Below are 21,519 nucleotides of genomic sequence, written 5' to 3'. Positions count from 1 at the left end.
TTCAGAAAACGCATCCTGCATTGGAATTCCTTTTTTTCATTATTCCACGTAGCACTGATTCCTTCCTTGCCCTGTTTAATTGCCCACCATATTGTCCTTCCTTCTATTTTGGGAATCCTTCCTTGCTTTCCTCCTTCCTTCAATACTTTTCTTTCTTGGCACCCTCATCATCCTTTGAGTACCGTTTTTGAGCCAGCTTATTAGGATGATTGATGACAGGTAACTTGAACATGTATATAAATTGATGGTTGGCCTTGTAAAAGGGCGAGGTGGTACTATTTGATAACGAAACAAAGCGTAGCTAATAATATGTGCCGGCGTAGTTCAGTTGGCTGGCGCTAAAGGTATTGGCAGGAATGTCGTGAGTTCAAATCCTATTGCAAGCATTGTATTTTTTCCTCTCCCTGCTTTGTGCAGCAGCTGGGCCAACATACAGCCAGAAGGCAAGTCTTTGACGCACGGTTAGGATCGTAGTGCTTGTGACGTACGGGAGGTATATGGATTAGTACCACCTCGAATAGAACAAAATTTAGTACCACCTCGAATATTGTTCTAAATTTAAACTGAAAGCGTAAAATCACGGAAAGAAGCGTATTGTGACGGTGAACCCACGGAGTCAAAAAAAGAGTAGTTCTGCATGGAATAGTCTTTCAATCAATTTTATTTTTTCTTGTTTAGAAAAACACGATTTGTTTTTAAAAAGGTGTATTTTTTGCAATTTTTTTAGAACATTTTCTAAAAATTGATTCAAGTTTTTGGTGATGAACATTTTTTGGAAAATTATATTTTATTTGTATTTGTTTTTTGCACTGTTTTTGGGCTTGGCCCAAGCAGAAGGACTTGACTGATACACACACAGACAACAAGTACTTTTTTGTTACTAAAAGAAAGAGAGACGCACGAACTCGATCTCCCTGGAGATTTTTTTTTTTGAGGGAGATCTCCCTGGAGATTATATGTTATTAAGGGGTGTTGTATATGTATATTCCGTTGCCATCTGGTGGAAGGGTTGTGGGATAGGAAGGGGCGTATGATGAAGTTTGACCGAGTGCTTTATTCTGGAATTTGAGACATATTCTTTGAGTGTTTAATTATTGCTACCCATGAATATACTCCCTCCATTCGAAATTATAGGGAGTTCTAGATTATTTCTTAATCAGATGTATATAGACATGTTTTAATGTGTTTCTTCACTCATTTCAGTTCATATGTAGTCTTTATAAAAATATTTAAAACATCTTATATTAGTGAACGAAGGAAGTACACTATTGTAACCTTTATATACGAATCTTAATGAACTTCCTGCATCCTCACAAAAAACATGATTATTTCCCTATATCTATTTCCAAATGGGTCTATCTTTTAGACTCTCCATATTTTGAAATTGATTACTATAATACATTAGAAATTTTAGAAATTAATGAGCCCCAATGACAATTGAGAATTAAATTATTTTTATATAAGTGAATCCTCTCAATTTGGACGTGCCTTGAACTGGGTACTTGGAAGCTATACCTGAATCAAATCATGACAGGAGGTAAATATAGGACTGTATTGCAGCAAAACATACTTTCAGCAAGTATGGTAATGGTGCAAGTCATTATCATTTCTAAACACAAAGACTAATTATTTGCACAACAAAATTAATAAAGCACTATTGTGTAGGTACATAAGTAAAGAGAACAGACAAGCGCCATTGGGTTATTTTCTGAATGAAAGTCTGCTGATAAAAATAATCAAACCCTGACCATCCCATACAGAATGAGTAAATGAGCAATCTCTGGTAACATCACAAGATTTATTAACTTTGGCATGAACAAACCCTTCAACACCGAGTAGCATATAATCCAATCACAAAAAATAAATAAATAAAAAGCTGAACAACCCAGAACATGTGATGCCTTTATTTTGCATGTGGACTCATATCAAATATAGCGGGTGCAGTGCAGAGCATCTGAGGATATTGAACGCATCCCGCTCACTGCGGCATACAGAAATTTGTTGGCAATTGACGGCGGTCATCTCTTGTCCGATGGCTCAATCCTGACCACTTCTCCTGTCGTCAAGTCATCACAGCTTCGCAGGCACGACCATGAGCAGAGCATAAACAACCATGACATAAACATCTGATCATCGAGAAGCACAACCTAAAACATTGAATGAATAGAGCATTACAGCCCAAGAGGTAGAATAACAAGTACATTCACAATGTTGTTCTAAGCATAGTCGAAATGCCACGCAAACTAAGTACAACATGTTAAACGCTAGATAAAGAAATCCCTAGTAAAAAGTATATCATTCAATATACGTACACATGTATAACGTTAGAGGCACTTGATCCTTGGCAAGTAGTACAGGGGAACATCAGGAGAAGAAGGAAAAGTTGGAAAACATGACCGGCCTGTATTAGCAATTCATGTGCGCTTGTAAATGAATTAGTGAGTTCAATGTGGCCCATCCTTCCAATATAGAAAATATATGTTGATATTTTAAATAACCAATAAATTTATCTGCATCATGCAGCATAAAATTGAAGCCCATTAAGATTATGAATAACACACAGATGGAAAACCTACAATGGATTTAACACACAAACATCTCAAAACTGCTACTGTCCTCCCCAGCATATATTCAATAACAGATGTAGCAAAGGTTACCTTTGACTGCAAAAACGTTTGCTTTTACTGCAAATTGTTGAGTTCCTCCACCACATATGTACACATGCAGCTATCAGAAGTGAAATTCTGTTTTCTGTAGCACTCAAAGTATCGCAAAAGATATTTAATGATGTCAGTTTTTTTTCTTGAAGAGACCAAGGGGAATAAGGTTGAGCGGGGAGGACGTACTGTTGGGGAACGTAGTAATTTCAAAAAAAAAATCCTACGCACACGCAAGATCATGGTGATGGCATAGCAACGAGAGGCGAGAGTGTTGTCCACGTACCCTCGTAGACCATAAGAGGAAGCATTATGACAACGCGGTTGATGTAGTCGTGCGTCTTCACGATTCGACCGATCCAAGCACCGAACGTACGGCACCTCCGTGTTCAGCACACGTTCAGCTCGATGACGTTCCCCGGGCTCCAATCCAGCAAAGCGTCGGGGATGAGTTCCGTCAGCACGACGGCGTGGTGACGATGATGATGTTCTACCGGCGCAGGGCTTCGCCTAAACTCCGCGACGATATGATCGAGGTGGAATATGGTGGAGGGGGGCACCGCACACGGCTAAGGAACGATCCGTAGATCAACTTGTGTGTCATGGGGTGCCCCCCTCCCCCCGTATATAAAGGAGCAAGGGGGAGGGGGCGGCCGGCCAAGGGAGGGCGCGCCAGGGAGGAGTCCTACTCCCACCGAGAGTAGGATTCCCTCCTTTGCTAGTCCAACTAGGAGACCTTCCATGTAGTAGGGGTAGGAGAGAAGGAAAGGGAAGAGAGAAGGGAAGGAAGGAGGGGGTGCGGCCCCTCCCCCTAGTCCAATTCGGACTAGGCCTTGGGGGGGGGGGGCACGGCCTGCCCTAGGCAGCCCCTCTCTCTTTCCCGTATGGCCCAATAAGGCCCAATACTTCTCCCGACGAATTCCTGTAACTCTCCGGTACTCCGAAAAATACCCGAATCACTCGAAACCTTTCCGAAGTCCGAATATAGTCGTCCAATATATCGATCTTTACGTCTCGACCATTTCGAGACTCCTCGTCATGTCCCCGATCTCATCCGGGACTCCGAACTCCTTCGGTACATCAAAACTCATAAACTCATAATATAACTGTCATCGTAACGTTAAGCGTGCGGACCCTACGGGTTCGAGAACTATGTAGACATGACCTAGAACTATTTCAGGTCAATAACCAATAGTGGAACCTGGATGTTCATATTGGCTCCTACATATTCTACGAAGATCTTTATCGGTCAAACCGCATAACAACATACGTTGTTCCCTTTGTCATCGGTATGTTACTTGCCCGAGATTCGATCGTCGGTATCCTATACCTAGTTCAATCTCGTTACGGGCAAGTCTCTTTACTCGTTCCGTAATACATCATTCCGTAACTAACTCATTAGTTACAATGCTTGCAAGGCTTAAGTGAACCTAATCTCGAAATATGCCAACCCAAGATGTGCCTTCGGAGACACCTGTAGATCACCTTTATAATCACCCAGTTACGTTGTGACGTTTGGTAGCACACAAAGTGTTCCTCTGGTAAATGGGAGTTGCATAATCTCATAGTCACAGGAACATGTATAAGTCATGAAGAAAGCAGTAGCAACATACTAAATGATCGTGTGCTAAGCTAACGGAATGGGTCAAGTCAATCACATCATTCTCCTAATGATGTGATCCCGTTAATCAAATGACAACTCTTTTGTCCATGGTTAGGAAACTTAACCATCTTTGACTCACGAGCTAGTCAAGTAGAGGCATATTAGTGACACTATGTTTGTCTATGTATTCACACATGTATTATGTTTCCGGTTAATACAATTCTAGCATGAATAATAAACATTTATCATGAAATAAGGAAATAAATAATAACTTTATTATTGCCTCTAGGGCATATTTCCTTCAGTCTCCCACTTGCACTAGAGTCAATAATCTAGTTCACATCACCATGTGATTTAACACCAATATTCACATCTGTATGTGATTAATACACATAGTTCACATCGTCATGTGATCAACGCCCAAAGGGTTTACTAGATTCAATAATCTAGTTCACATGGCTATGTGATTAACACCCAAAGAGTACTAAGGTATGATCATGTTTTGCTCATGAGATAAGTTTAGTCAACGGGTCTGTCACATTCAGAGCCGTATGTATTTTGCAAATATTCTATGTCCACAATGCTCTGCACGGAGCTACTCTAGCTAATTGCTCCCACTTTCAATATGTATCCAGATTGAGTCTTAGAGTCATCTGGATTGGTGTAAAAGCTTGCATCATTGTAACTTTTTACGACTGGCTCTTTTATCACCTCCATAATCGAGAAACATCTCCTTAGTCCTCACTAAGGATATTCTTGACCGCTATTTTAGTGATCTACTTTTAGATCAAAATTGTATTCCTTTGCCAAACTCAGAGCAAGGTATACAATAGGTCTAGTACACAGCACAACATACTTTATAGAACCTATGACTGAGGCATAGGGAATGACTGTTCATTCTTTTCTATTTTCTGCCATGGTCGGGTTTTGAGTCTTACTCAACTTCACACCTTGCAACACAGGTAAGAACTCTTTCTTTGACTGTTCCATTTTTAACTACTTCAAAATCTTGTCAAGGTATGTACTCATTGAAAATCTTATCAAGCATCTTGATGTATCTCAATAGATCTTGATGCTCAATATGTAAGTAGCTTTGATGAGGTCTTTCTTTGAAAAACTCCTTTCAAACACTCCTTTATGCTTTCCAGAAAAATTCTACATTATTTCTGATCAACAATATGTCATTCACATATACTTATCAGAAATGCTGTAGTGCTCCCACTCACTTTATTGTAAATACAGGCTTCTTCAAAAGTCTGTATAAAACCATATGCTTTGATCAACTCATCAAAGTGTATATTCCAACTCCGAGATGCTTGCACCAGTCCATAGATGGATCGCTGGAGCTTGCACACTTTGTTAGCATCTTTAGGATTGACAAAAACTTTCTGGTTGCATCATATACAACTCTTCTTTAATAAATCCATTAAGGAATGCAGTTTTGACATTCATTTGCCAGATTTCATAAAATGTGGCAATTGCTAACATGATTCAGACCGACTTAAGCTTCGATACGAGTGAGAAAATCTCATTGTATTCAACACCTTGAACTTGTTGAAAACCTTTCGCAACAAGTCGAGCTTAGTAGATAGTAACACTACTATCAATGTCCGTCTTCCTCTTGAAGATCCATTTATTTAACATGGCTTGCTGATCATCGAGCAAGTTAATCAAAGTCCATACTTTGTTCTCATACATGGATCATATCTCAGATTTTATGGCCTCAAGCCATTTCGTGGAATCTGGGCTCATCATCGCTTCCTCATAGTTCGTAGGTTCATCATGGTCTAGTAACATGACTTCCAGAACAGGATTACCGTACCACTCTGGTGCGGATCTTACTCTGGAAGACCTACGAGGTTCTGTAGTAACTTAATCTGAAGTTTCATGATCATCATCATTAACTTCCTCACTAATTGGTGTAGTAGTCACAGGAACAGATTTCTGTGATGAACTACTTTCAAATAATGGAGCAGGTACAGTTACCTCATCAAGTTCTACTTTCCTCTCACTCACTTCTTGAAGGAAATATGCCCTAGAGGCAATAATAAAGTTATTATTTATTTCCTCATATCATGATAAATGTTTATTATTCATGCTAGAATTGTATTAACCGGAAACATGATACATGTGTGAATACATAGACAAACATATAGTCACTAGTATGCCTCTACTTGACTAGCTCATTAATCAAAGATGGTTATGTTTCCTAACCATTGACATGTGTTGTCATTTGATTAATGGGATCACATCATTAGGAGAATGAGGTGATTGACATGACCCATCCCATTAGCTTAGCACTTGATCGTTTAGTATTCTGCTATTGCTTCCTTCATGACTTATACATGTTCCTGTAACTATGAGAATTGTGTAACTCCCGTTTACCGGAGGAACACTTTGGGTACTACCAAACGTCACAATGTAACTGGGTGATTATAAAGGAGTACTACAGGTGTCTCCGAAGGTACATGTTGAGTTAGCATAATTCGAGATTAGGTTTTGTCACTCCAATTGTCGGAGAGGTATCTCTGGGCCCTCTCGGCAATGCTCATCACCTAAGCCTTGCAAGCATGTAACTAATGAGTTAGTTATAAGATGAAGTATTACAGAACGAGTAAAGAGACTTGTCGATAACGAGATTGAACTAGGTATTGGATACCGACGATCGAATCTCGGACAAGTAACATACCGATGACAAAGGGAACAACGTATGTTGTTATGCGGTTTGACCGATAAAGATCTTCGTAGAATATGTAGGAACCAATATGGGCATCCAGGTCCCGCTATTGGTTATTGACCAGAGATGTGTCTCAGTCATGTCTACATCGTTCTCGAACCGTAGGGTCCGCACGCTTAAGGTTTCGATGACAGTTATATTATGAGTTTATGTATTTTGATGTACCGAAGGTTGTTCGGAGTCCCGGATATGATTACGGACATGACGAGGAGTCTCGAAATGGTCGAGACATAAAGATTGATATATTGGACGGATATATTTGGACACCGGAAAGGTTCCGGAGAAGTTTGGAGCCCCGGGAGGTTACCGGAACCCCCCGGGAGGTATATGGGCCTTATTGGGCCCATGTAGGAGGAAGAGAGAAGGAGCAAGGGAGGGGGGCGCGCCCCCCCAAGCCCAATCCGAATTGGGGAGGGGGGCCGGCCCCCCCTTTCCTTTCTCCTTCCCCCTCTTCCTATTACTATTACTAGTACTACTTCCTAATACTAGTACTCTTTCCTTCCCCCTCCAAATAAGATAAGGAAAAGAGAGGGAAACCTACTTGGAGTAGGTTTCCCCCTCCTCATGGCGCGCCCCCCTAGGACCGGCCACCTCCTCCCTCCCTCCTTTATATACGGGGGTAGGGGGGCACCCTAGAACACACAAGTTGATCATTGATCGTTCCTTAGCCGTGTGCGGTGCCCCCTCCACGATATTACACCTCGGTCATATTGTAGCGGTGCTTAGGCGAAGCCCTGCAACAGGAGAACATCAAGATCGTCACCACGCCGTCATGCTGACGGAACTCCCCCTCGACGCCTCTGCTGGATCGGAGATCGAGGGTGCGTCATCGAGCTGTACGCGTGTCAAGAACTCGGAGGTGCCGGAGTAACGGTACTTGGATCGGTTGAACCGGAGGACGTGCGACTACTTCCTCTACGTTGCGTCAACGCTTCCGCTTCGGTCTACGAGGGTACGTAGACAATACTCTCCCCTCGTTGCTATATCATCACCATGATCTTGCGTGTGCGTAGGAAATTTTTGAAATTACTACGTCCCCAACAGTGGCATCCGAGCCTAGGTTTTATGCGTTGATGTTATATGCACGAGTAGAACACAAGTGAGTTGTGGACGATATAAGTCATACTGCCTACCAGCATGTCATACTTTGGTTCAGCGGTATTGTGAGATGAAGCGGCCCGGTCCGACATTACGCGTACGCTTACGCGAGACTGGTTTCACCGTTACGAGCACTCGTGCTTAAAGGTGGCTGGCGGGTGTCTGTCTCTCTCACTTTAGTTGAACCGAGTGTGGCTACGCCCGGTCCTTGTGAAGGTTAAAACGTAGTCTATTTGACAAACTATCGTTGTGGTTTTGATGCGTAGGTGAGATTGGTTCTTGCTTAAGCCCGTAGCAGCCACGTAAAATTTGCAACAACAAAGTAGAGGACGTCTAACTTGTTTTTGCAGGGCATGTTGTGATGTGATATGGCCAAGACATGATGCTATATTTTATTGTATGAGATGATCATGTTTTGTAACCGAAGTTATCGGCAACTGGCAGGAGCCATATGGTTGTCGCTTTATTGTATGAAATGCAAACGCCCTGTAATTGCTTTACTTTATCACTAAGCGGTAGCGATAGTCGTAGAAGCAATAGATGGCGTAACGACAACGATGCTACGATGGAGATCAAGGTGTCGCGCCGGTGACGATGGTGATCACGACGGTGCTTCGAAGATGGAGATCACAAGCACAAGATGATGATGGCCATATCATATCACTTATATTGATTGCATGTGATGTTTATCCTTTATGCATCTTATCTTGCTTTGATTGACGGTAGCATTTTAAGATGATCTCTCACTAATTATCAAGAAGTGTTCTCCCTGAGTATGCACCGTTGCGAAAGTTCTTCGTGCTGAGACACCACGTGATGATCGGGTGTGATAGGCTCTACGTTCAAATACAACGGGTGCAAAACAGTTGCACACGCGGAATACTCAGGTTATACTTGACGAGCCTAGCATATACAGATATGGCCTCGGAACACGGGGACCGAAAGGTCGAGCGTGAATCATATAATAGATATGATCAACATAGAGATGTTCACCATTGAAACTACTCCATCTCACGTGATGATCGGACATGGTTTAGTTGATTTGGATCACGTAATCACTTAGATGACTAGAGAGATGTCTGTCTAAGTGGGAGTTCTTTAGTAATATGATTAATTGAACTTAAATTTATCATGAACTTAGTACCTGATAGTATTTTGCTTGTCTATGTTTGTTTGTAGATAGATGGCTCGTGCTATTGTTCCGTTGAATTTTAATGCGTTCCTTGAGAAAGCAAAGTTGAAAGATGATGGTAGCAATTACACGGACTGGGTCCGTAACCTGAGGATTATCCTCATTGCTGCACAGAAGTGTTACGTCCTGGAAGCACCGCTGGGTGCCAGGCCTGCTGCTGATGCAACTGACGACGTTAAGAACGTCTGGCAGAGCAAAGCTGATGACTACTCTATAGTTCAGTGTGCCATGCTTTACGGCTTAGAACCGGGTCTTCAACGACGTTTTGAACGTCATGGGGCATATGAGATGTTCCAGGAGTTGAAGTTAATATTTCAAGCAAATGCCCGGATTGAGAGATATGAAGTCTCCAATAAGTTCTACAGCTGCAAGATGGAGGAGAACAGTTCTGTCAGTGAGCATATACTCAAAATGTCTGGGTATAATAATCACTTGATTCAACTGGGAGTTAATCTTCCGGATGATAGCATCATTGACAGAATTCTCCAATCACTGCCACCAAGCTACAAGAGCTTTGTGATGAACTATAATATGCAAGGGATGAACAAGACTATTCCCGAGCTCTTCGCGATGCTGAAAGCCGCGGAGGTAGAAATCAAAAAGGAGCATCAAGTGTTGATGGTCAACAAGACCACTGGTTTCAAGAAAAGGGGAAAAGGGAAGAAGAAGGGGAACTTCAAAAGGAACGGCAAACAAGTTGCTGCTCAAGTGAAGAAACTCAAGTTTGGACCTAAGCCTGAAACTGAGTGCTTCTACTGCAAGCAGACTGGACACTGGAAGCAGAACTGCCCCAAGTATTTGGCGGATAAGAAGGATGGCAAAGTGAACAAAGGTATATGTGATATACATGTTATTGATGTGTACCTTACTAATGCTCGCAGTAGCACCTGGGTATTTGATACTGGTTCTGTTGCTAACATTTGCAACTCGAAACAGGGACTACGGATTAAGCGAAGATTAGCTAAGGACGAGGTGACGATGCGCGTGGGAAATGGTTCCAAAGTCGATGTGATCGCGGTTGGCACGCTACCTCTACATCTACCATCGGGATTAGTTTTAGACCTGAATAATTGTTATTTGGTGCCTGCGTTGAGCATGAACATTATATCTGGATCTTGTTTGATGCGAGACAGTTATTCATTTAAATCAGAGAATAATGGTTGTTCTATTTATATGAGTAATATCTTTTATGGTCATGCACCCTTGAAGAGTGGTCTATTTTTATTAAATCTCGATAGTAGTGATACACATATTCATAATGTTGAAGCCAAAAGATGCAGAGTTGATAATGATAGTGCAACATATTTGTGGCACTGCCGTTTAGGTCATATCGGTATAAAACGCATGAAGAAACTCCACACTGATGGACTTCTGGAATCACTTGATTATGAATCACTTGGTACTTGCGAACCGTGCCTCATGGGCAAGATGACCAAAACACCGTTCTCCGGATCTATGGAGAGAGCAACAGATTTGTTGGAAATCATACATACAGATGTATGTGGTCCGATGAATGTTGAGGCTCGTGGCGGATATCGTTATTTCCTCACCTTCACAGATGATTTGAGCATATATGGGTATATATACTTGATGAAGCACAAGTCTGAAACATTTGAAAAGTTCAAAGAATTTCAGAGTGAAGTAGAAAATCATCGTAACAAGAAAATAAAGTTTCTACGATCTGATCGTGGAGGAGAATATTTGAGTTACGAGTTTGGTTTACATTTGAAACAATGTGGAATAGTTTCGCAACTCACGCCACCTGGAACACCACAGCGAAATGGTGTGTCTGAACGTCGTAATCGTACTTTACTTGATATGGTGCGATCTATGATGTCTCTTACCGATTTACCGCTATCATTTTGGGGTTATGCTTTAGAGACGGCCGCATTCACGTTAAATAGGGCACCATCAAAATCCGTTGAGACGACGCCTTATGAACTGTGGTTTGGCAAGAAACCAAAGTTGTCGTTTCTCAAAGTTTGGGGCTGCGATGCTTATGTGAAGAAACTTCAACCAGATAAGCTCGAACCCAAATCGGAGAAATGTATCTTCATAGGATACCCAAAGGAGACAATTGGGTACACCTTCTATCACAGATCTGAAGGCAAGATTTTCGTTGCTAAAATCGGATCCTTTCTAGAGAAGGAGTTTCTCTCGAAAGAAGTGAGTGGGAGGAAAGTAGAACTTGATGAGATAACTGTATCTACTCCCTTATTGGAAAGTAGTTCATCACAAGAACCGGTTCCTGTGACAACTACACCAATTAGTGAGGAAGCTAATGATATTGATCATGAAACTTCAGATCAAGTTTCTACTGAACCTCGTAGGTCTACCAGAGTAAGATCCGCACCAGAGTGGTACGGAAATCCTATTCTGGAAGTCATGTTACTAGACCATGATGAACCTACGAACTATGAGGAAGCGATGATGAGCCCAGATTCCGCAAAATGGCTAGAGGCCATGAAATCTGAGATAGGATCCATGTATGAAAACAAAGTATGGACTTTGGTTGACTTGCCCGATGATCGGCAAGCCATTGAGAATAAATGGATCTTTAAGAAGAAGACTGACGCTGATGGTAATGTTACTGTCTACAAAGCTCGACTTGTTGCAAAAGGTTTTCGACAAGTTCAAGGGGTTGACTACGATGAGACTTTCTCACCCGTAGCGATGCTTAAGTCTGTCCGAATCATGTTGGCTATTGCTGCATTTCATGATTATGAAATTTGGCAAATGGATGTCAAGACTGCATTCTTGAATGGATTTCTAGAAGAAGAGTTGTATATGATGCAACCTGAAGGTTTTGTTGATCCAAAAAGTGCTGACAAAGTGTGCAAGCTCCAACGTTCCATTTATGGACTGGTGCAAGCATCTCGGAGTTGGAATAAACGTTTTGATAGTGTGATCAAAGCATATGGTTTTATACAGACTTTTGGAGAAGCCTGTATTTACAAGAAAGTGAGTGGGAGCTCTGTAGCATTTCTAGTTTTATATGTTGATGACATATTATTAATTGGAAATGATATAGAATTTCTGGATAGCATAAAGGGATACTTGAATAAAAGTTTTTCTATGAAAGACCTCGGTGAAGCTGCTTACATATTGGGCATCAAGATCTATAGAGATAGATCAAGACGCTTAATAGGACTTTCACAAAGTACATACCTTGACAAAATTTTGAAAAAGTTCAAAATGGATCAGGCAAAGAAAGGATTCTTGCCTGTGCTACAAGGTGTAAAGTTGAGTCAAACTCAATGCCCGACCACAGCAGAAGATAGAGAGAAAATGAAAGATGTTCCCTATGCTTCAGCCATAGGCTCTATCATGTATGCAATGCTGTGTACCAGACCTGACGTATGCTTAGCAATAAGCTTGGCAGGTAGGTACCAAAGTAATCCAGGAGTGGATCACTGGACAGCGGTCAAGAACATCCTGAAATACCTGAAAAGGACTAAGGATATGTTTCTCGTATATGGAGGTGACAAAGAGCTAGTCGTAAATGGTTACGTCGATGCAAGCTTTGACACTGATCCGGACGATTCTAAATCGCAGACCGGATACGTGTTTTTATTAAACGGTGGAGCTGTAAGTTGGTGCAGTTCTAAACAAAGCGTCGTGGCGGGATCTACATGTGAAGCGGAGTACATAGCTGCTTCTGAAGCAGCAAATGAAGGAGTCTGGATGAAGGAGTTCATTTCCGATCTAGGTGTCATACCTAGTGCATCGGGACCAATGAAGATCTTCTGTGACAATACTGGTGCAATTGCCTTGGCAAAGGAATCCAGATTTCACAAGAGGACCAAGCACATCAAGAGACGCTTCAATTCCATTCGGGACCAAGTCCAAGTGGGAGACATAGAGATTTGCAAGATACATACGGATCTGAATGTTGCAGACCCGTTGACTAAGCCTCTCTCACGAGCAAAACATGATCAGCACCAAGACTCCATGGGTGTTAGAATCATTACTATGTAATCTAGATTATTGACTCTAGTGCAAGTGGGAGACTGAAGGAAATATGCCCTAGAGGCAATAATAAAGTTATTATTTATTTCCTCATATCATGATAAATGTTTATTATTCATGCTAGAATTGTATTAACCGGAAACATGATACATGTGTGAATACATAGACAAACATATAGTCACTAGTATGCCTCTACTTGACTAGCTCATTAATCAAAGATGGTTATGTTTCCTAACCATTGACATGTGTTGTCATTTGATTAATGGGATCACATCATTAGGAGAATGAGGTGATTGACATGACCCATCCCGTTAGCTTAGCACTTGATCGTTTAGTATTCTGCTATTGCTTCCTTCATGACTTATACATGTTCCTGTAACTATGAGAATTGTGTAACTCCCGTTTACCGGAGGAACACTTTGGGTACTACCAAACGTCACAACGTAACTGGGTGATTATAAAGGAGTACTACAGGTGTCTCCGAAGGTACATGTTGAGTTAGCATAATTCGAGATTAGGTTTTGTCACTCCGATTGTCGGAGAGGTATCTCTGGGCCCTCTCGGCAATGCTCATCACCTAAGCCTTGCAAGCATGTAACTAATGAGTTAGTTATAAGATGAAGTATTACAGAACGAGTAAAGAGACTTGTCGATAACGAGATTGAACTAGGTATTGGATACCGACGATCGAATCTCGGACAAGTAACATACCGATGACAAAGGGAACAACGTATGTTGTTATGCGGTTTGACCGATAAAGATCTTCGTAGAATATGTAGGAACCAATATGGGCATCCAGGTCCCGCTATTGGTTATTGACCAGAGATGTGTCTCAGTCATGTCTACATCGTTCTCGAACCGTAGGGTCCGCACGCTTAAGGTTTCGATGACAGTTATATTATGAGTTTATGTATTTTGATGTACCGAAGGTTGTTCGGAGTCCCAGATATGATTACGGACATGACGAGGAGTCTCGAAATGGTCGAGACATAAAGATTGATATATTGGACGGATATATTTGGACACCGGAAAGGTTCCGGAGAAGTTTGGAGCCCCGGGAGGTTACCGGAACCCCCCGGGAGGTATATGGGCCTTATTGGGCCCATGTAGGAGGAAGAGAGAAGGAGTAAGGGAGGGGGGCGCGCCCCCCCAAGCCCAATCCGAATTGGGGAGGGGGGCCGGCCCCCCCCTTTCCTTTCTCCTTCCCCCTCTTCCTATAACTACTACTAGTACTACTTCCTAATACTAGTACTCTTTCCTTCCCCCTCCAAATAAGATAAGGAAAAGAGAGGGAAACCTACTTGGAGTAGGTTTCCCCCTCCTCATGGCGCGCCCCCCTAGGGCCGGCCACCTCCTCCCTCCCTCCTTTATATACGGGGGTAGGGGGGCACCCTAGAACACACACAAGTTGATCATTGATCGTTCCTTAGCCGTGTGCGGTGCCCCCCTCCACGATATTACACCTCGGTCATATTGTAGCGGTGCTTAGGCGAAGCCCTGCAACAGGAGAACATCAAGATCGTCACCACGCCGTCGTGCTGACGGAACTCCCCCTCGGCGCCTCTGCTGGATCGGAGATCGAGGGTGCGTCATCGAGCTGTACGCGTGTCAAGAACTCGGAGGTGCCGGAGTAACGGTACTTGGATCGGTTGAACCGGAGGACGTACGACTACTTCCTCTACGTTGCGTCAACGCTTCCGCTTCGGTCTACGAGGGTACGTAGACAATACTCTCCCCTCGTTGCTATATCATCACCATGATCTTGCGTGTGCGTAGGAAAATTTTGAAATCACTACGTTCCCCAACACTTCTTTCGAGAGAAACTCCTTCTCTAGAAAGGATCCATTCTAAGCAACGAATGTTTTGCCTTTGGATTTGTGATAGAAGGAGTACCCAACAGTTTCCTTTGGGTATTCTATGAAGACGCACTTCTCCGATTTGGGTTCGAGCTTATCAGGTTGAAACTTTTTCATATAAGCATCGCAACTCCAAACTTTAAGAAATGACAACTTTGGTTTCTTGCCAAACCACAATTCATAAGGCGTCGTCTCAGCGGATTTTGATGGTGCCCAATTTAAAGTGAATGCAGCTGTCTCTAATGCATAACCCCAAAATGATAGCGGTAAATCGGTAAGAGACATCATAGATCGCACCATATCCAATAATGTGCGGTTACGACGTTCGGACACACCATAACGTTGTGGTGTTCCAGGTGGCGTGAGCTGTGAAACTATTCCACATTGTTTTAATTGAAGACCAAACTCGTAACTCAAATATTTGTCTCCGCGATCAGATCGCAGAAACTTTATTTTTTGTTACGATGATTTTTCCACTTCACTCTGAAATTCTTTGAACCTTTCAACTATTTTAGACTTATGTTTCATCAAGTAGATATACCCATATCTGCTCAAATCATCTTGTGAAGGTCAGAAAATAACGATACTTGCCACGAGCATCAACACTCATTGAATCGCATACATCGGTATGTATTATTTCCAATAAGTCAGTAGCTTGTTCCATTGTTCCGGAGAACGGAGTTTTAGTCATCTTGCCCAAAAGGCACGGTTCGCAAGTATCAAATGATTCATAACCAAGTGATTCCGAAAATCCATCTTTTATGGAGTTTCTTCATGCGCTTTACACCAATATGACCTAAACGGCAGTGCCACAAATAAGTTGCACTGTCATTATTAACTTTACATCTTTTGGTTTCAATATTATGAATATGTGTATCACACGACCGAGATCCAACAAACCATTTTCATTGGGTGTCTGACCATAGAAGGTTTTATTCATGTAAACAGAACAATAATTATTCTCTAACTTACATGAATAACCGTATTGCAATAAACATGATCAAATCATATTCATGCTCAACGCAAACGCCAAATAACATTTATTTGGGTTCAACACTAATCCCGAAAGTATAGGGAGTGTGCGATGATGATCATATCAATCTTGGAACTACTTCCAACATTCATCGTCACCTCACCCTCAACTAGTTTCTGTTTATTCTGCAACTCCCGTTTCGAGTTACTACTCTTAGCAACTGAACTAGTATCAAATACCAAGGGGTTGCTATAAACACTAGTAAAGTACACATCAATAGCATGTATATCAAATATACCTATGTTCACTTTGCCATCCTTCTTATCCGCCAAATACTTGGGGTAGTTCCACTTCCAGTGACCAGTCCCTTTGCAGTAGAATCACTTAGTCTTAGGCTTAGGTCCAGACTTGGGCTTCTTCACTTGAGCAGCAACTTGCTTGCTGTTCTTCTTGAAGTTCCCCTTCTTCCCTTTGCCCTTTTTCTTGAAACTAGTGATCTTGTCCACCATCAACACTTTGATGTTTTTCTTTGATTTCTACCTTCGCTGATTTTTGCATTGCGAAGAGCTTGGGAATTGTTTTCGTCATCCCTTGCATACTATAGTTCATCACGAAGTTCTAGTAACTTAGTGATGGTGACTAGAGAATTTTGTCAATCACTATCTTATCTGGAAGATTAACTCCCACTTGATTCAAGCGATTGAAGTACCCAGACAATCTGAGCACATGCTCACTAGTTGAGCGATTCTCCTCCATCTTTTAGCCATAGAACTTGTTGGAGACTTCATATCTCTCAACTCGGGTATTTGCTTGAAATATTAACTTCAACTCCTGGAACATCTCATATGGTCCATGACGTTCAAAACGTCTTTGAAGTCCCGATTCTAAGCCGTTAAGCATGGTGCACTAAACTATCAAGTAGTCATCATATTGAGCTAGCCAAACGTTCATAACGTCTGCATCTGCTCCTGCAATAGGTTTGTCACCTAGCGGTGCATCAAGGACATAATTCTTCTGAGCAGCAATGAGGATAAACCTCAGATCACGGATCCAATCCGCATCATTGCTACTAACATTTTTCAACACAATCTTCTCTAGGAACATATCAAAATAAACATATGAGAGCAACAACGCAAGCTATTGATCTACAACATAATTTGCAAAATACTACCAGGACTAAGTTCATGATAAATTTAAGTTCAATTAATCATATTACTTAAGAACTCCCACTTAGAAAGACATCCCTCTAATCCTCTAAGTAGTCACGTGATCCAAATCAACTAAACCATAACCGATCATCACGTGAAATGGAGTAGCTTTCAATGGTGAACATCATTATGTTGATCATATCTACTATATGATTCACGCTCGACCTTTCGGTCTCCGTGTTCCGAGGCCATATCTGCATATGCTAGGCTCGTCAAGTTTAACCTGAGTATTCCGTGTGTGCAAAACTGGCTTGCACCCGTTGTAGATGGACGTAGAGCTTATCACACCCGATCATCACGTGGTGTCTGGGCACGACGAACTTTGGCAACGGTGCATACTCAGGGAGAACACTTCTTGATAATTAGTGAGAGATCATCTTATAATGCTACTGTCAAACAAAACAGAATAAGATGTATAACAGATAAACATCATATGCAATCAAAATATGTGACATGATATGGCCATGATCATCTTGCGCCTTTGATCTCCATCTCCAAAGTACTGTCATGATCTCTATCGTCACCGGCACGACACCATGATCTTCATCATCTTGATCTATATCAATGTGTCGTCACATGGTCGTCTCGCCAACTATTGCTCTTGCAACTATTGCTATCGCATAGCGATAAAGTAAAGCAATTATTTGCCACTTGCATCTTATGCAACAAAGAGACAACCATAGAGCTTCTACCAGTTGCCGATAACTTCAACAAAACATGATCATCTCATACAACAACTTATATCTCATCACGTCTTGACCATATCATATCACAACATGCCCTGCAAAAACAAGTTAGACGTCCTCTACTTTATTGTTGCAAGTTTTACGTGGCTGCTACGGGCTGAGCAAGAACCGTTCTTACCTACGCATCAAAACCACAACGATAGTTCGTCAAGTTGGTGTTGTTTTAACCTTCTCAAGGACCGGGCGTAGCCACACTTAGTTCAACTAAAGTTGGAGAAACTGACACCCGCTAGTCACCTGTGTGCAAAGCACGGCGGTAAAACCAGTCTCGCGTAAGCGTACGCGTAATGTCGGTCCGGGCCGCTTCATCCAACAATACCGCCGAACCAAAGTATGACATGCTGGTAAGCAGTATGACTTGTATCGCCCACAACTCACTTGTGTTCTACTCGTGCATATAACATCAACGCATAAAACCTAGGCTCGGATGCCACTGTTGGGGAACGTAGTAATTTCAAAAAAAATTCCTACGCACACGCAAGATCATGGTGATGGCATAGCAACGAGAGGGGAGAGTATTGTCCACGTACCCTTGTAGACCGTAAGCGGAAGCGTTATGACAACGCGGTTGATGTAGTCGTACGTCTTCACGATTCGACCGATCCAAGCACCGAACGTACGGCACCTCCGTGTTCAGCACACGTTCAGCTCGATGACATTCCCCAGGCTCCAATCCAGCAAAGCGTCGGGGATGAGTTCCGTCAGCACGACGGCGTGGTGACGATGATGATGTTCTACTGGCGCAGGGCTTCGCCTAAACTCCGCGACGATATGACCGAGGTGGAATATGGTGGAGGGGGCACCGCACACAGCTAAGGAACGATCCGTAGATCAACTTGTGTGTCATGGGGTGCCCTCCTCCCCCCGTATATAAAGGAGCAAGGGGGAGGGGGCGGCCGGCCAAGGGAGGGCGCGCCAGGGAGGAGTCCTACTCCCACCGGGAGTAGGATTCCCTCCTTTCCTAGTCCAACTAGGAGACCTTCCATGTAGTAGAAGTAGGAGAGAAAGAAAGGGAAGAGAGAAGGGAAGGAAGGAGGGGGTGCGGCCCCTCCCCCTAGTCCAATTCGGACTAGGCCTTGGGGGGGGGGGGTGCGGCCTGCCCTAGGCAGCCCCTCTCTCTTTCCCGTATGGCCCAATAAGGCCCAATACTTCTCCCAGCGAATTCCCGTAACTCTCCGGTACTCCGAAAAATACCCAAATCACTCGAAACCTTTCCGAAGTCCGAATATAGTCGTCCAATATATCGATATTTACGTCTCGACCATTTCGAGACTCCTCGTCATGTCCCCGATCTCATCCAGGACTCCGAACTCCTTCGGTACATCAAAACTCATAAACTCATAATATAACTGTCATCGTAACGTTAAGCGTGTGGACCCTACGGGTTCGAGAACTATGTAGACATGACCTAGAACTGTTTCCGGTCAATAACCAATAGTGGAACCTGGATGTTCATATTGGCTCCTACATATTCTACGAAGATCTTTATCGGTCAAACCGCATAACAACATACGTTGTTCCCTTTGTCATTGGTATGTTACTTGCCCGAGATTCGATCGTCGGTATCCTATACCTAGTTCAATCTCGTTACCGGCAAGTCTCTTTACTCGTTCCGTAATACATCATTCCGTAACTAACTCATTAGTTACAATGCTTGCAAGGCTTAAGTGAACCTAATCTCGAAATATGCCAACCCAACATGTACCTTCGGGGACACCTTTAGATCACCTTTATAATCACCCAGTTACGTTGTGACGTTTGGTAGCACACAAAGTGTTCCTCTGGTAAACGGGAGTTGCATAATCTCATAGTCACAGGAACATGTATAAGTCATGAAGAAAGCAGTAGCAACATACTAAACGATCGTGTGCAAAGCTAACGGAATGGGTCAAGTCAATCACATCATTCTCCTAATGATGTGATCCCGTTAATCAAATGACAACTCTTTTGTCCATGGTTAGGAAACTTAACCATCTTTGACTCACGAGCTAGTCAAGTAGAGGCATACTAGTGATACTATGTTTGTCTATGTATTCACACATGTATTATGTTTCCGGTTAATACAATTCTAGCATGAATAATAAACATTTATCATGAAATAAGGAAATAAATAATAACTTTATTATTGCCTTTAGGGCATATTTCCTTCACGTACATGATACATCATCCAACGGCTGCAAAAAATGAATACCACCTGGTAGAAACAAATCACACGTTTAAACGCCTAAGCAAAGCAGGACATGCAACAAAAAATCCAAAGAGAATAATACCATGGCTTTAATGCTCCAATCACTATTCAGGGGTCTTGTATCAGGCATGCTGCTGCTACTGTCACCACTCCTGTCAGATTTTTCTGGGCTTCTCCAAGCTGATTACCCAGGATGCCCCAACTTTTTTGTTCACTGTTTCCTCAAAATGATTTCTGCACTCTCCGAAACAAAATTATTATGAGTTTAAGCAAGTCATAATTAACTTCAAGTTTAGAAGATCAGCACTGCTAAGCTTTCCACTAATGTATTGCAAGAGATGCGACAAAGATAAACCAATGCAAATTAAGGATCTCAATCATCTCAGACAAAGCACTCCGATGAAGCAAATATGCCAAACCATGAATCGTATAGGTCAAGAAGCTTTACTCATGTCCACTGACGGCGCCTCACTGACGACCATGCCTGGTGGTTGGTGCCATTGTAGTCTGCACGAGCAATCATCATCACACGCAACTTCTGATCTAATTAATCAGAGTGCTCTTTCTCATCCAGCTGAAGAATCTCTTCCCCTGAAAAAAACTATAGAAACTCTCTAAGTAAAATAAAACCAAAGGCATAGACAGAAACAATTTCCTCCATGTCAACTGAAGCTCGATTTCTTATCTAGCAGAAGAATCTCTTGCCCTGAAAAAAGAACTGTACAAAGTCCCTAAGCGAAAGAAAACCAAAGGCACATATAGAAACAATTTCTTCCCTGTCAATTGAATCTCGACAGAAAATGCTACCTTCAACCAATCAATTATTGCTCAGTGCCTTTGAAGAACTATTGCTGCCTCAGGCCCTGAACTTTGTCCACCTGCTGATTTCTTCTATGGCTAGGGAGCATGCATTCTTCTAGGGATTGGTCACATAGGAAAAAAAATGGATCCCAAGACTTAGTAGGCACAAGTGATCTTTGGGAAAATAAATGGGTTTCGCAAGCTCAGAAGAGGCATAAACGTACGAAAACAATCAGAAACCATATATTGTCAACAAAGGGCATTCAAGTATCCATGATCTCATGAAAAAAAGTATCCATGATCTCGAGACAAAGCAAATACAGTCAGTTGCTAGATCCATGAATAACTCATTATCACTGAAGAATTAAGGAGTCAGCATGAACTACATAAAGCAGGGAAGACCAAAAAGAATGCCAGATTAGAAGGATCAGTTTCCCCTAAACAGCACATTGGGTGATAAGAAATGTATCATGCGCATGGAGTGAAAATAT

The 21,519-nt window shown here is 42.3% G+C and overlaps 1 long non-coding RNA gene across 1 annotated transcript; it reads right to left on the bottom strand.

Moving 5' to 3' along the window:
* Positions 1 to 2,558: 2,558 nt before the first annotated feature.
* Positions 2,559 to 20,459, bottom strand: LOC123068581 (uncharacterized). The gene is made up of 3 exons (XR_006431852.1): positions 20,310 to 20,459; positions 20,195 to 20,233; positions 2,559 to 2,751 (listed from the first exon to the last, which is right to left on the bottom strand). It is a non-coding gene; the product is annotated as an uncharacterized lncRNA (long non-coding RNA).
* Between the last annotated feature and the right edge of the window lie 1,060 nt (positions 20,460 to 21,519).

The sequence above is a fragment of the Triticum aestivum genome, chromosome 3B (genome assembly GCF_018294505.1).
Source record: "Triticum aestivum cultivar Chinese Spring chromosome 3B, IWGSC CS RefSeq v2.1, whole genome shotgun sequence".
Classification (NCBI taxonomy): Eukaryota; Viridiplantae; Streptophyta; class Magnoliopsida; order Poales; family Poaceae; genus Triticum; species Triticum aestivum.
The sequence above is the reverse complement of the archived record's forward strand: the minus strand, read 5'-3'. Positions and strand labels throughout refer to the sequence as shown.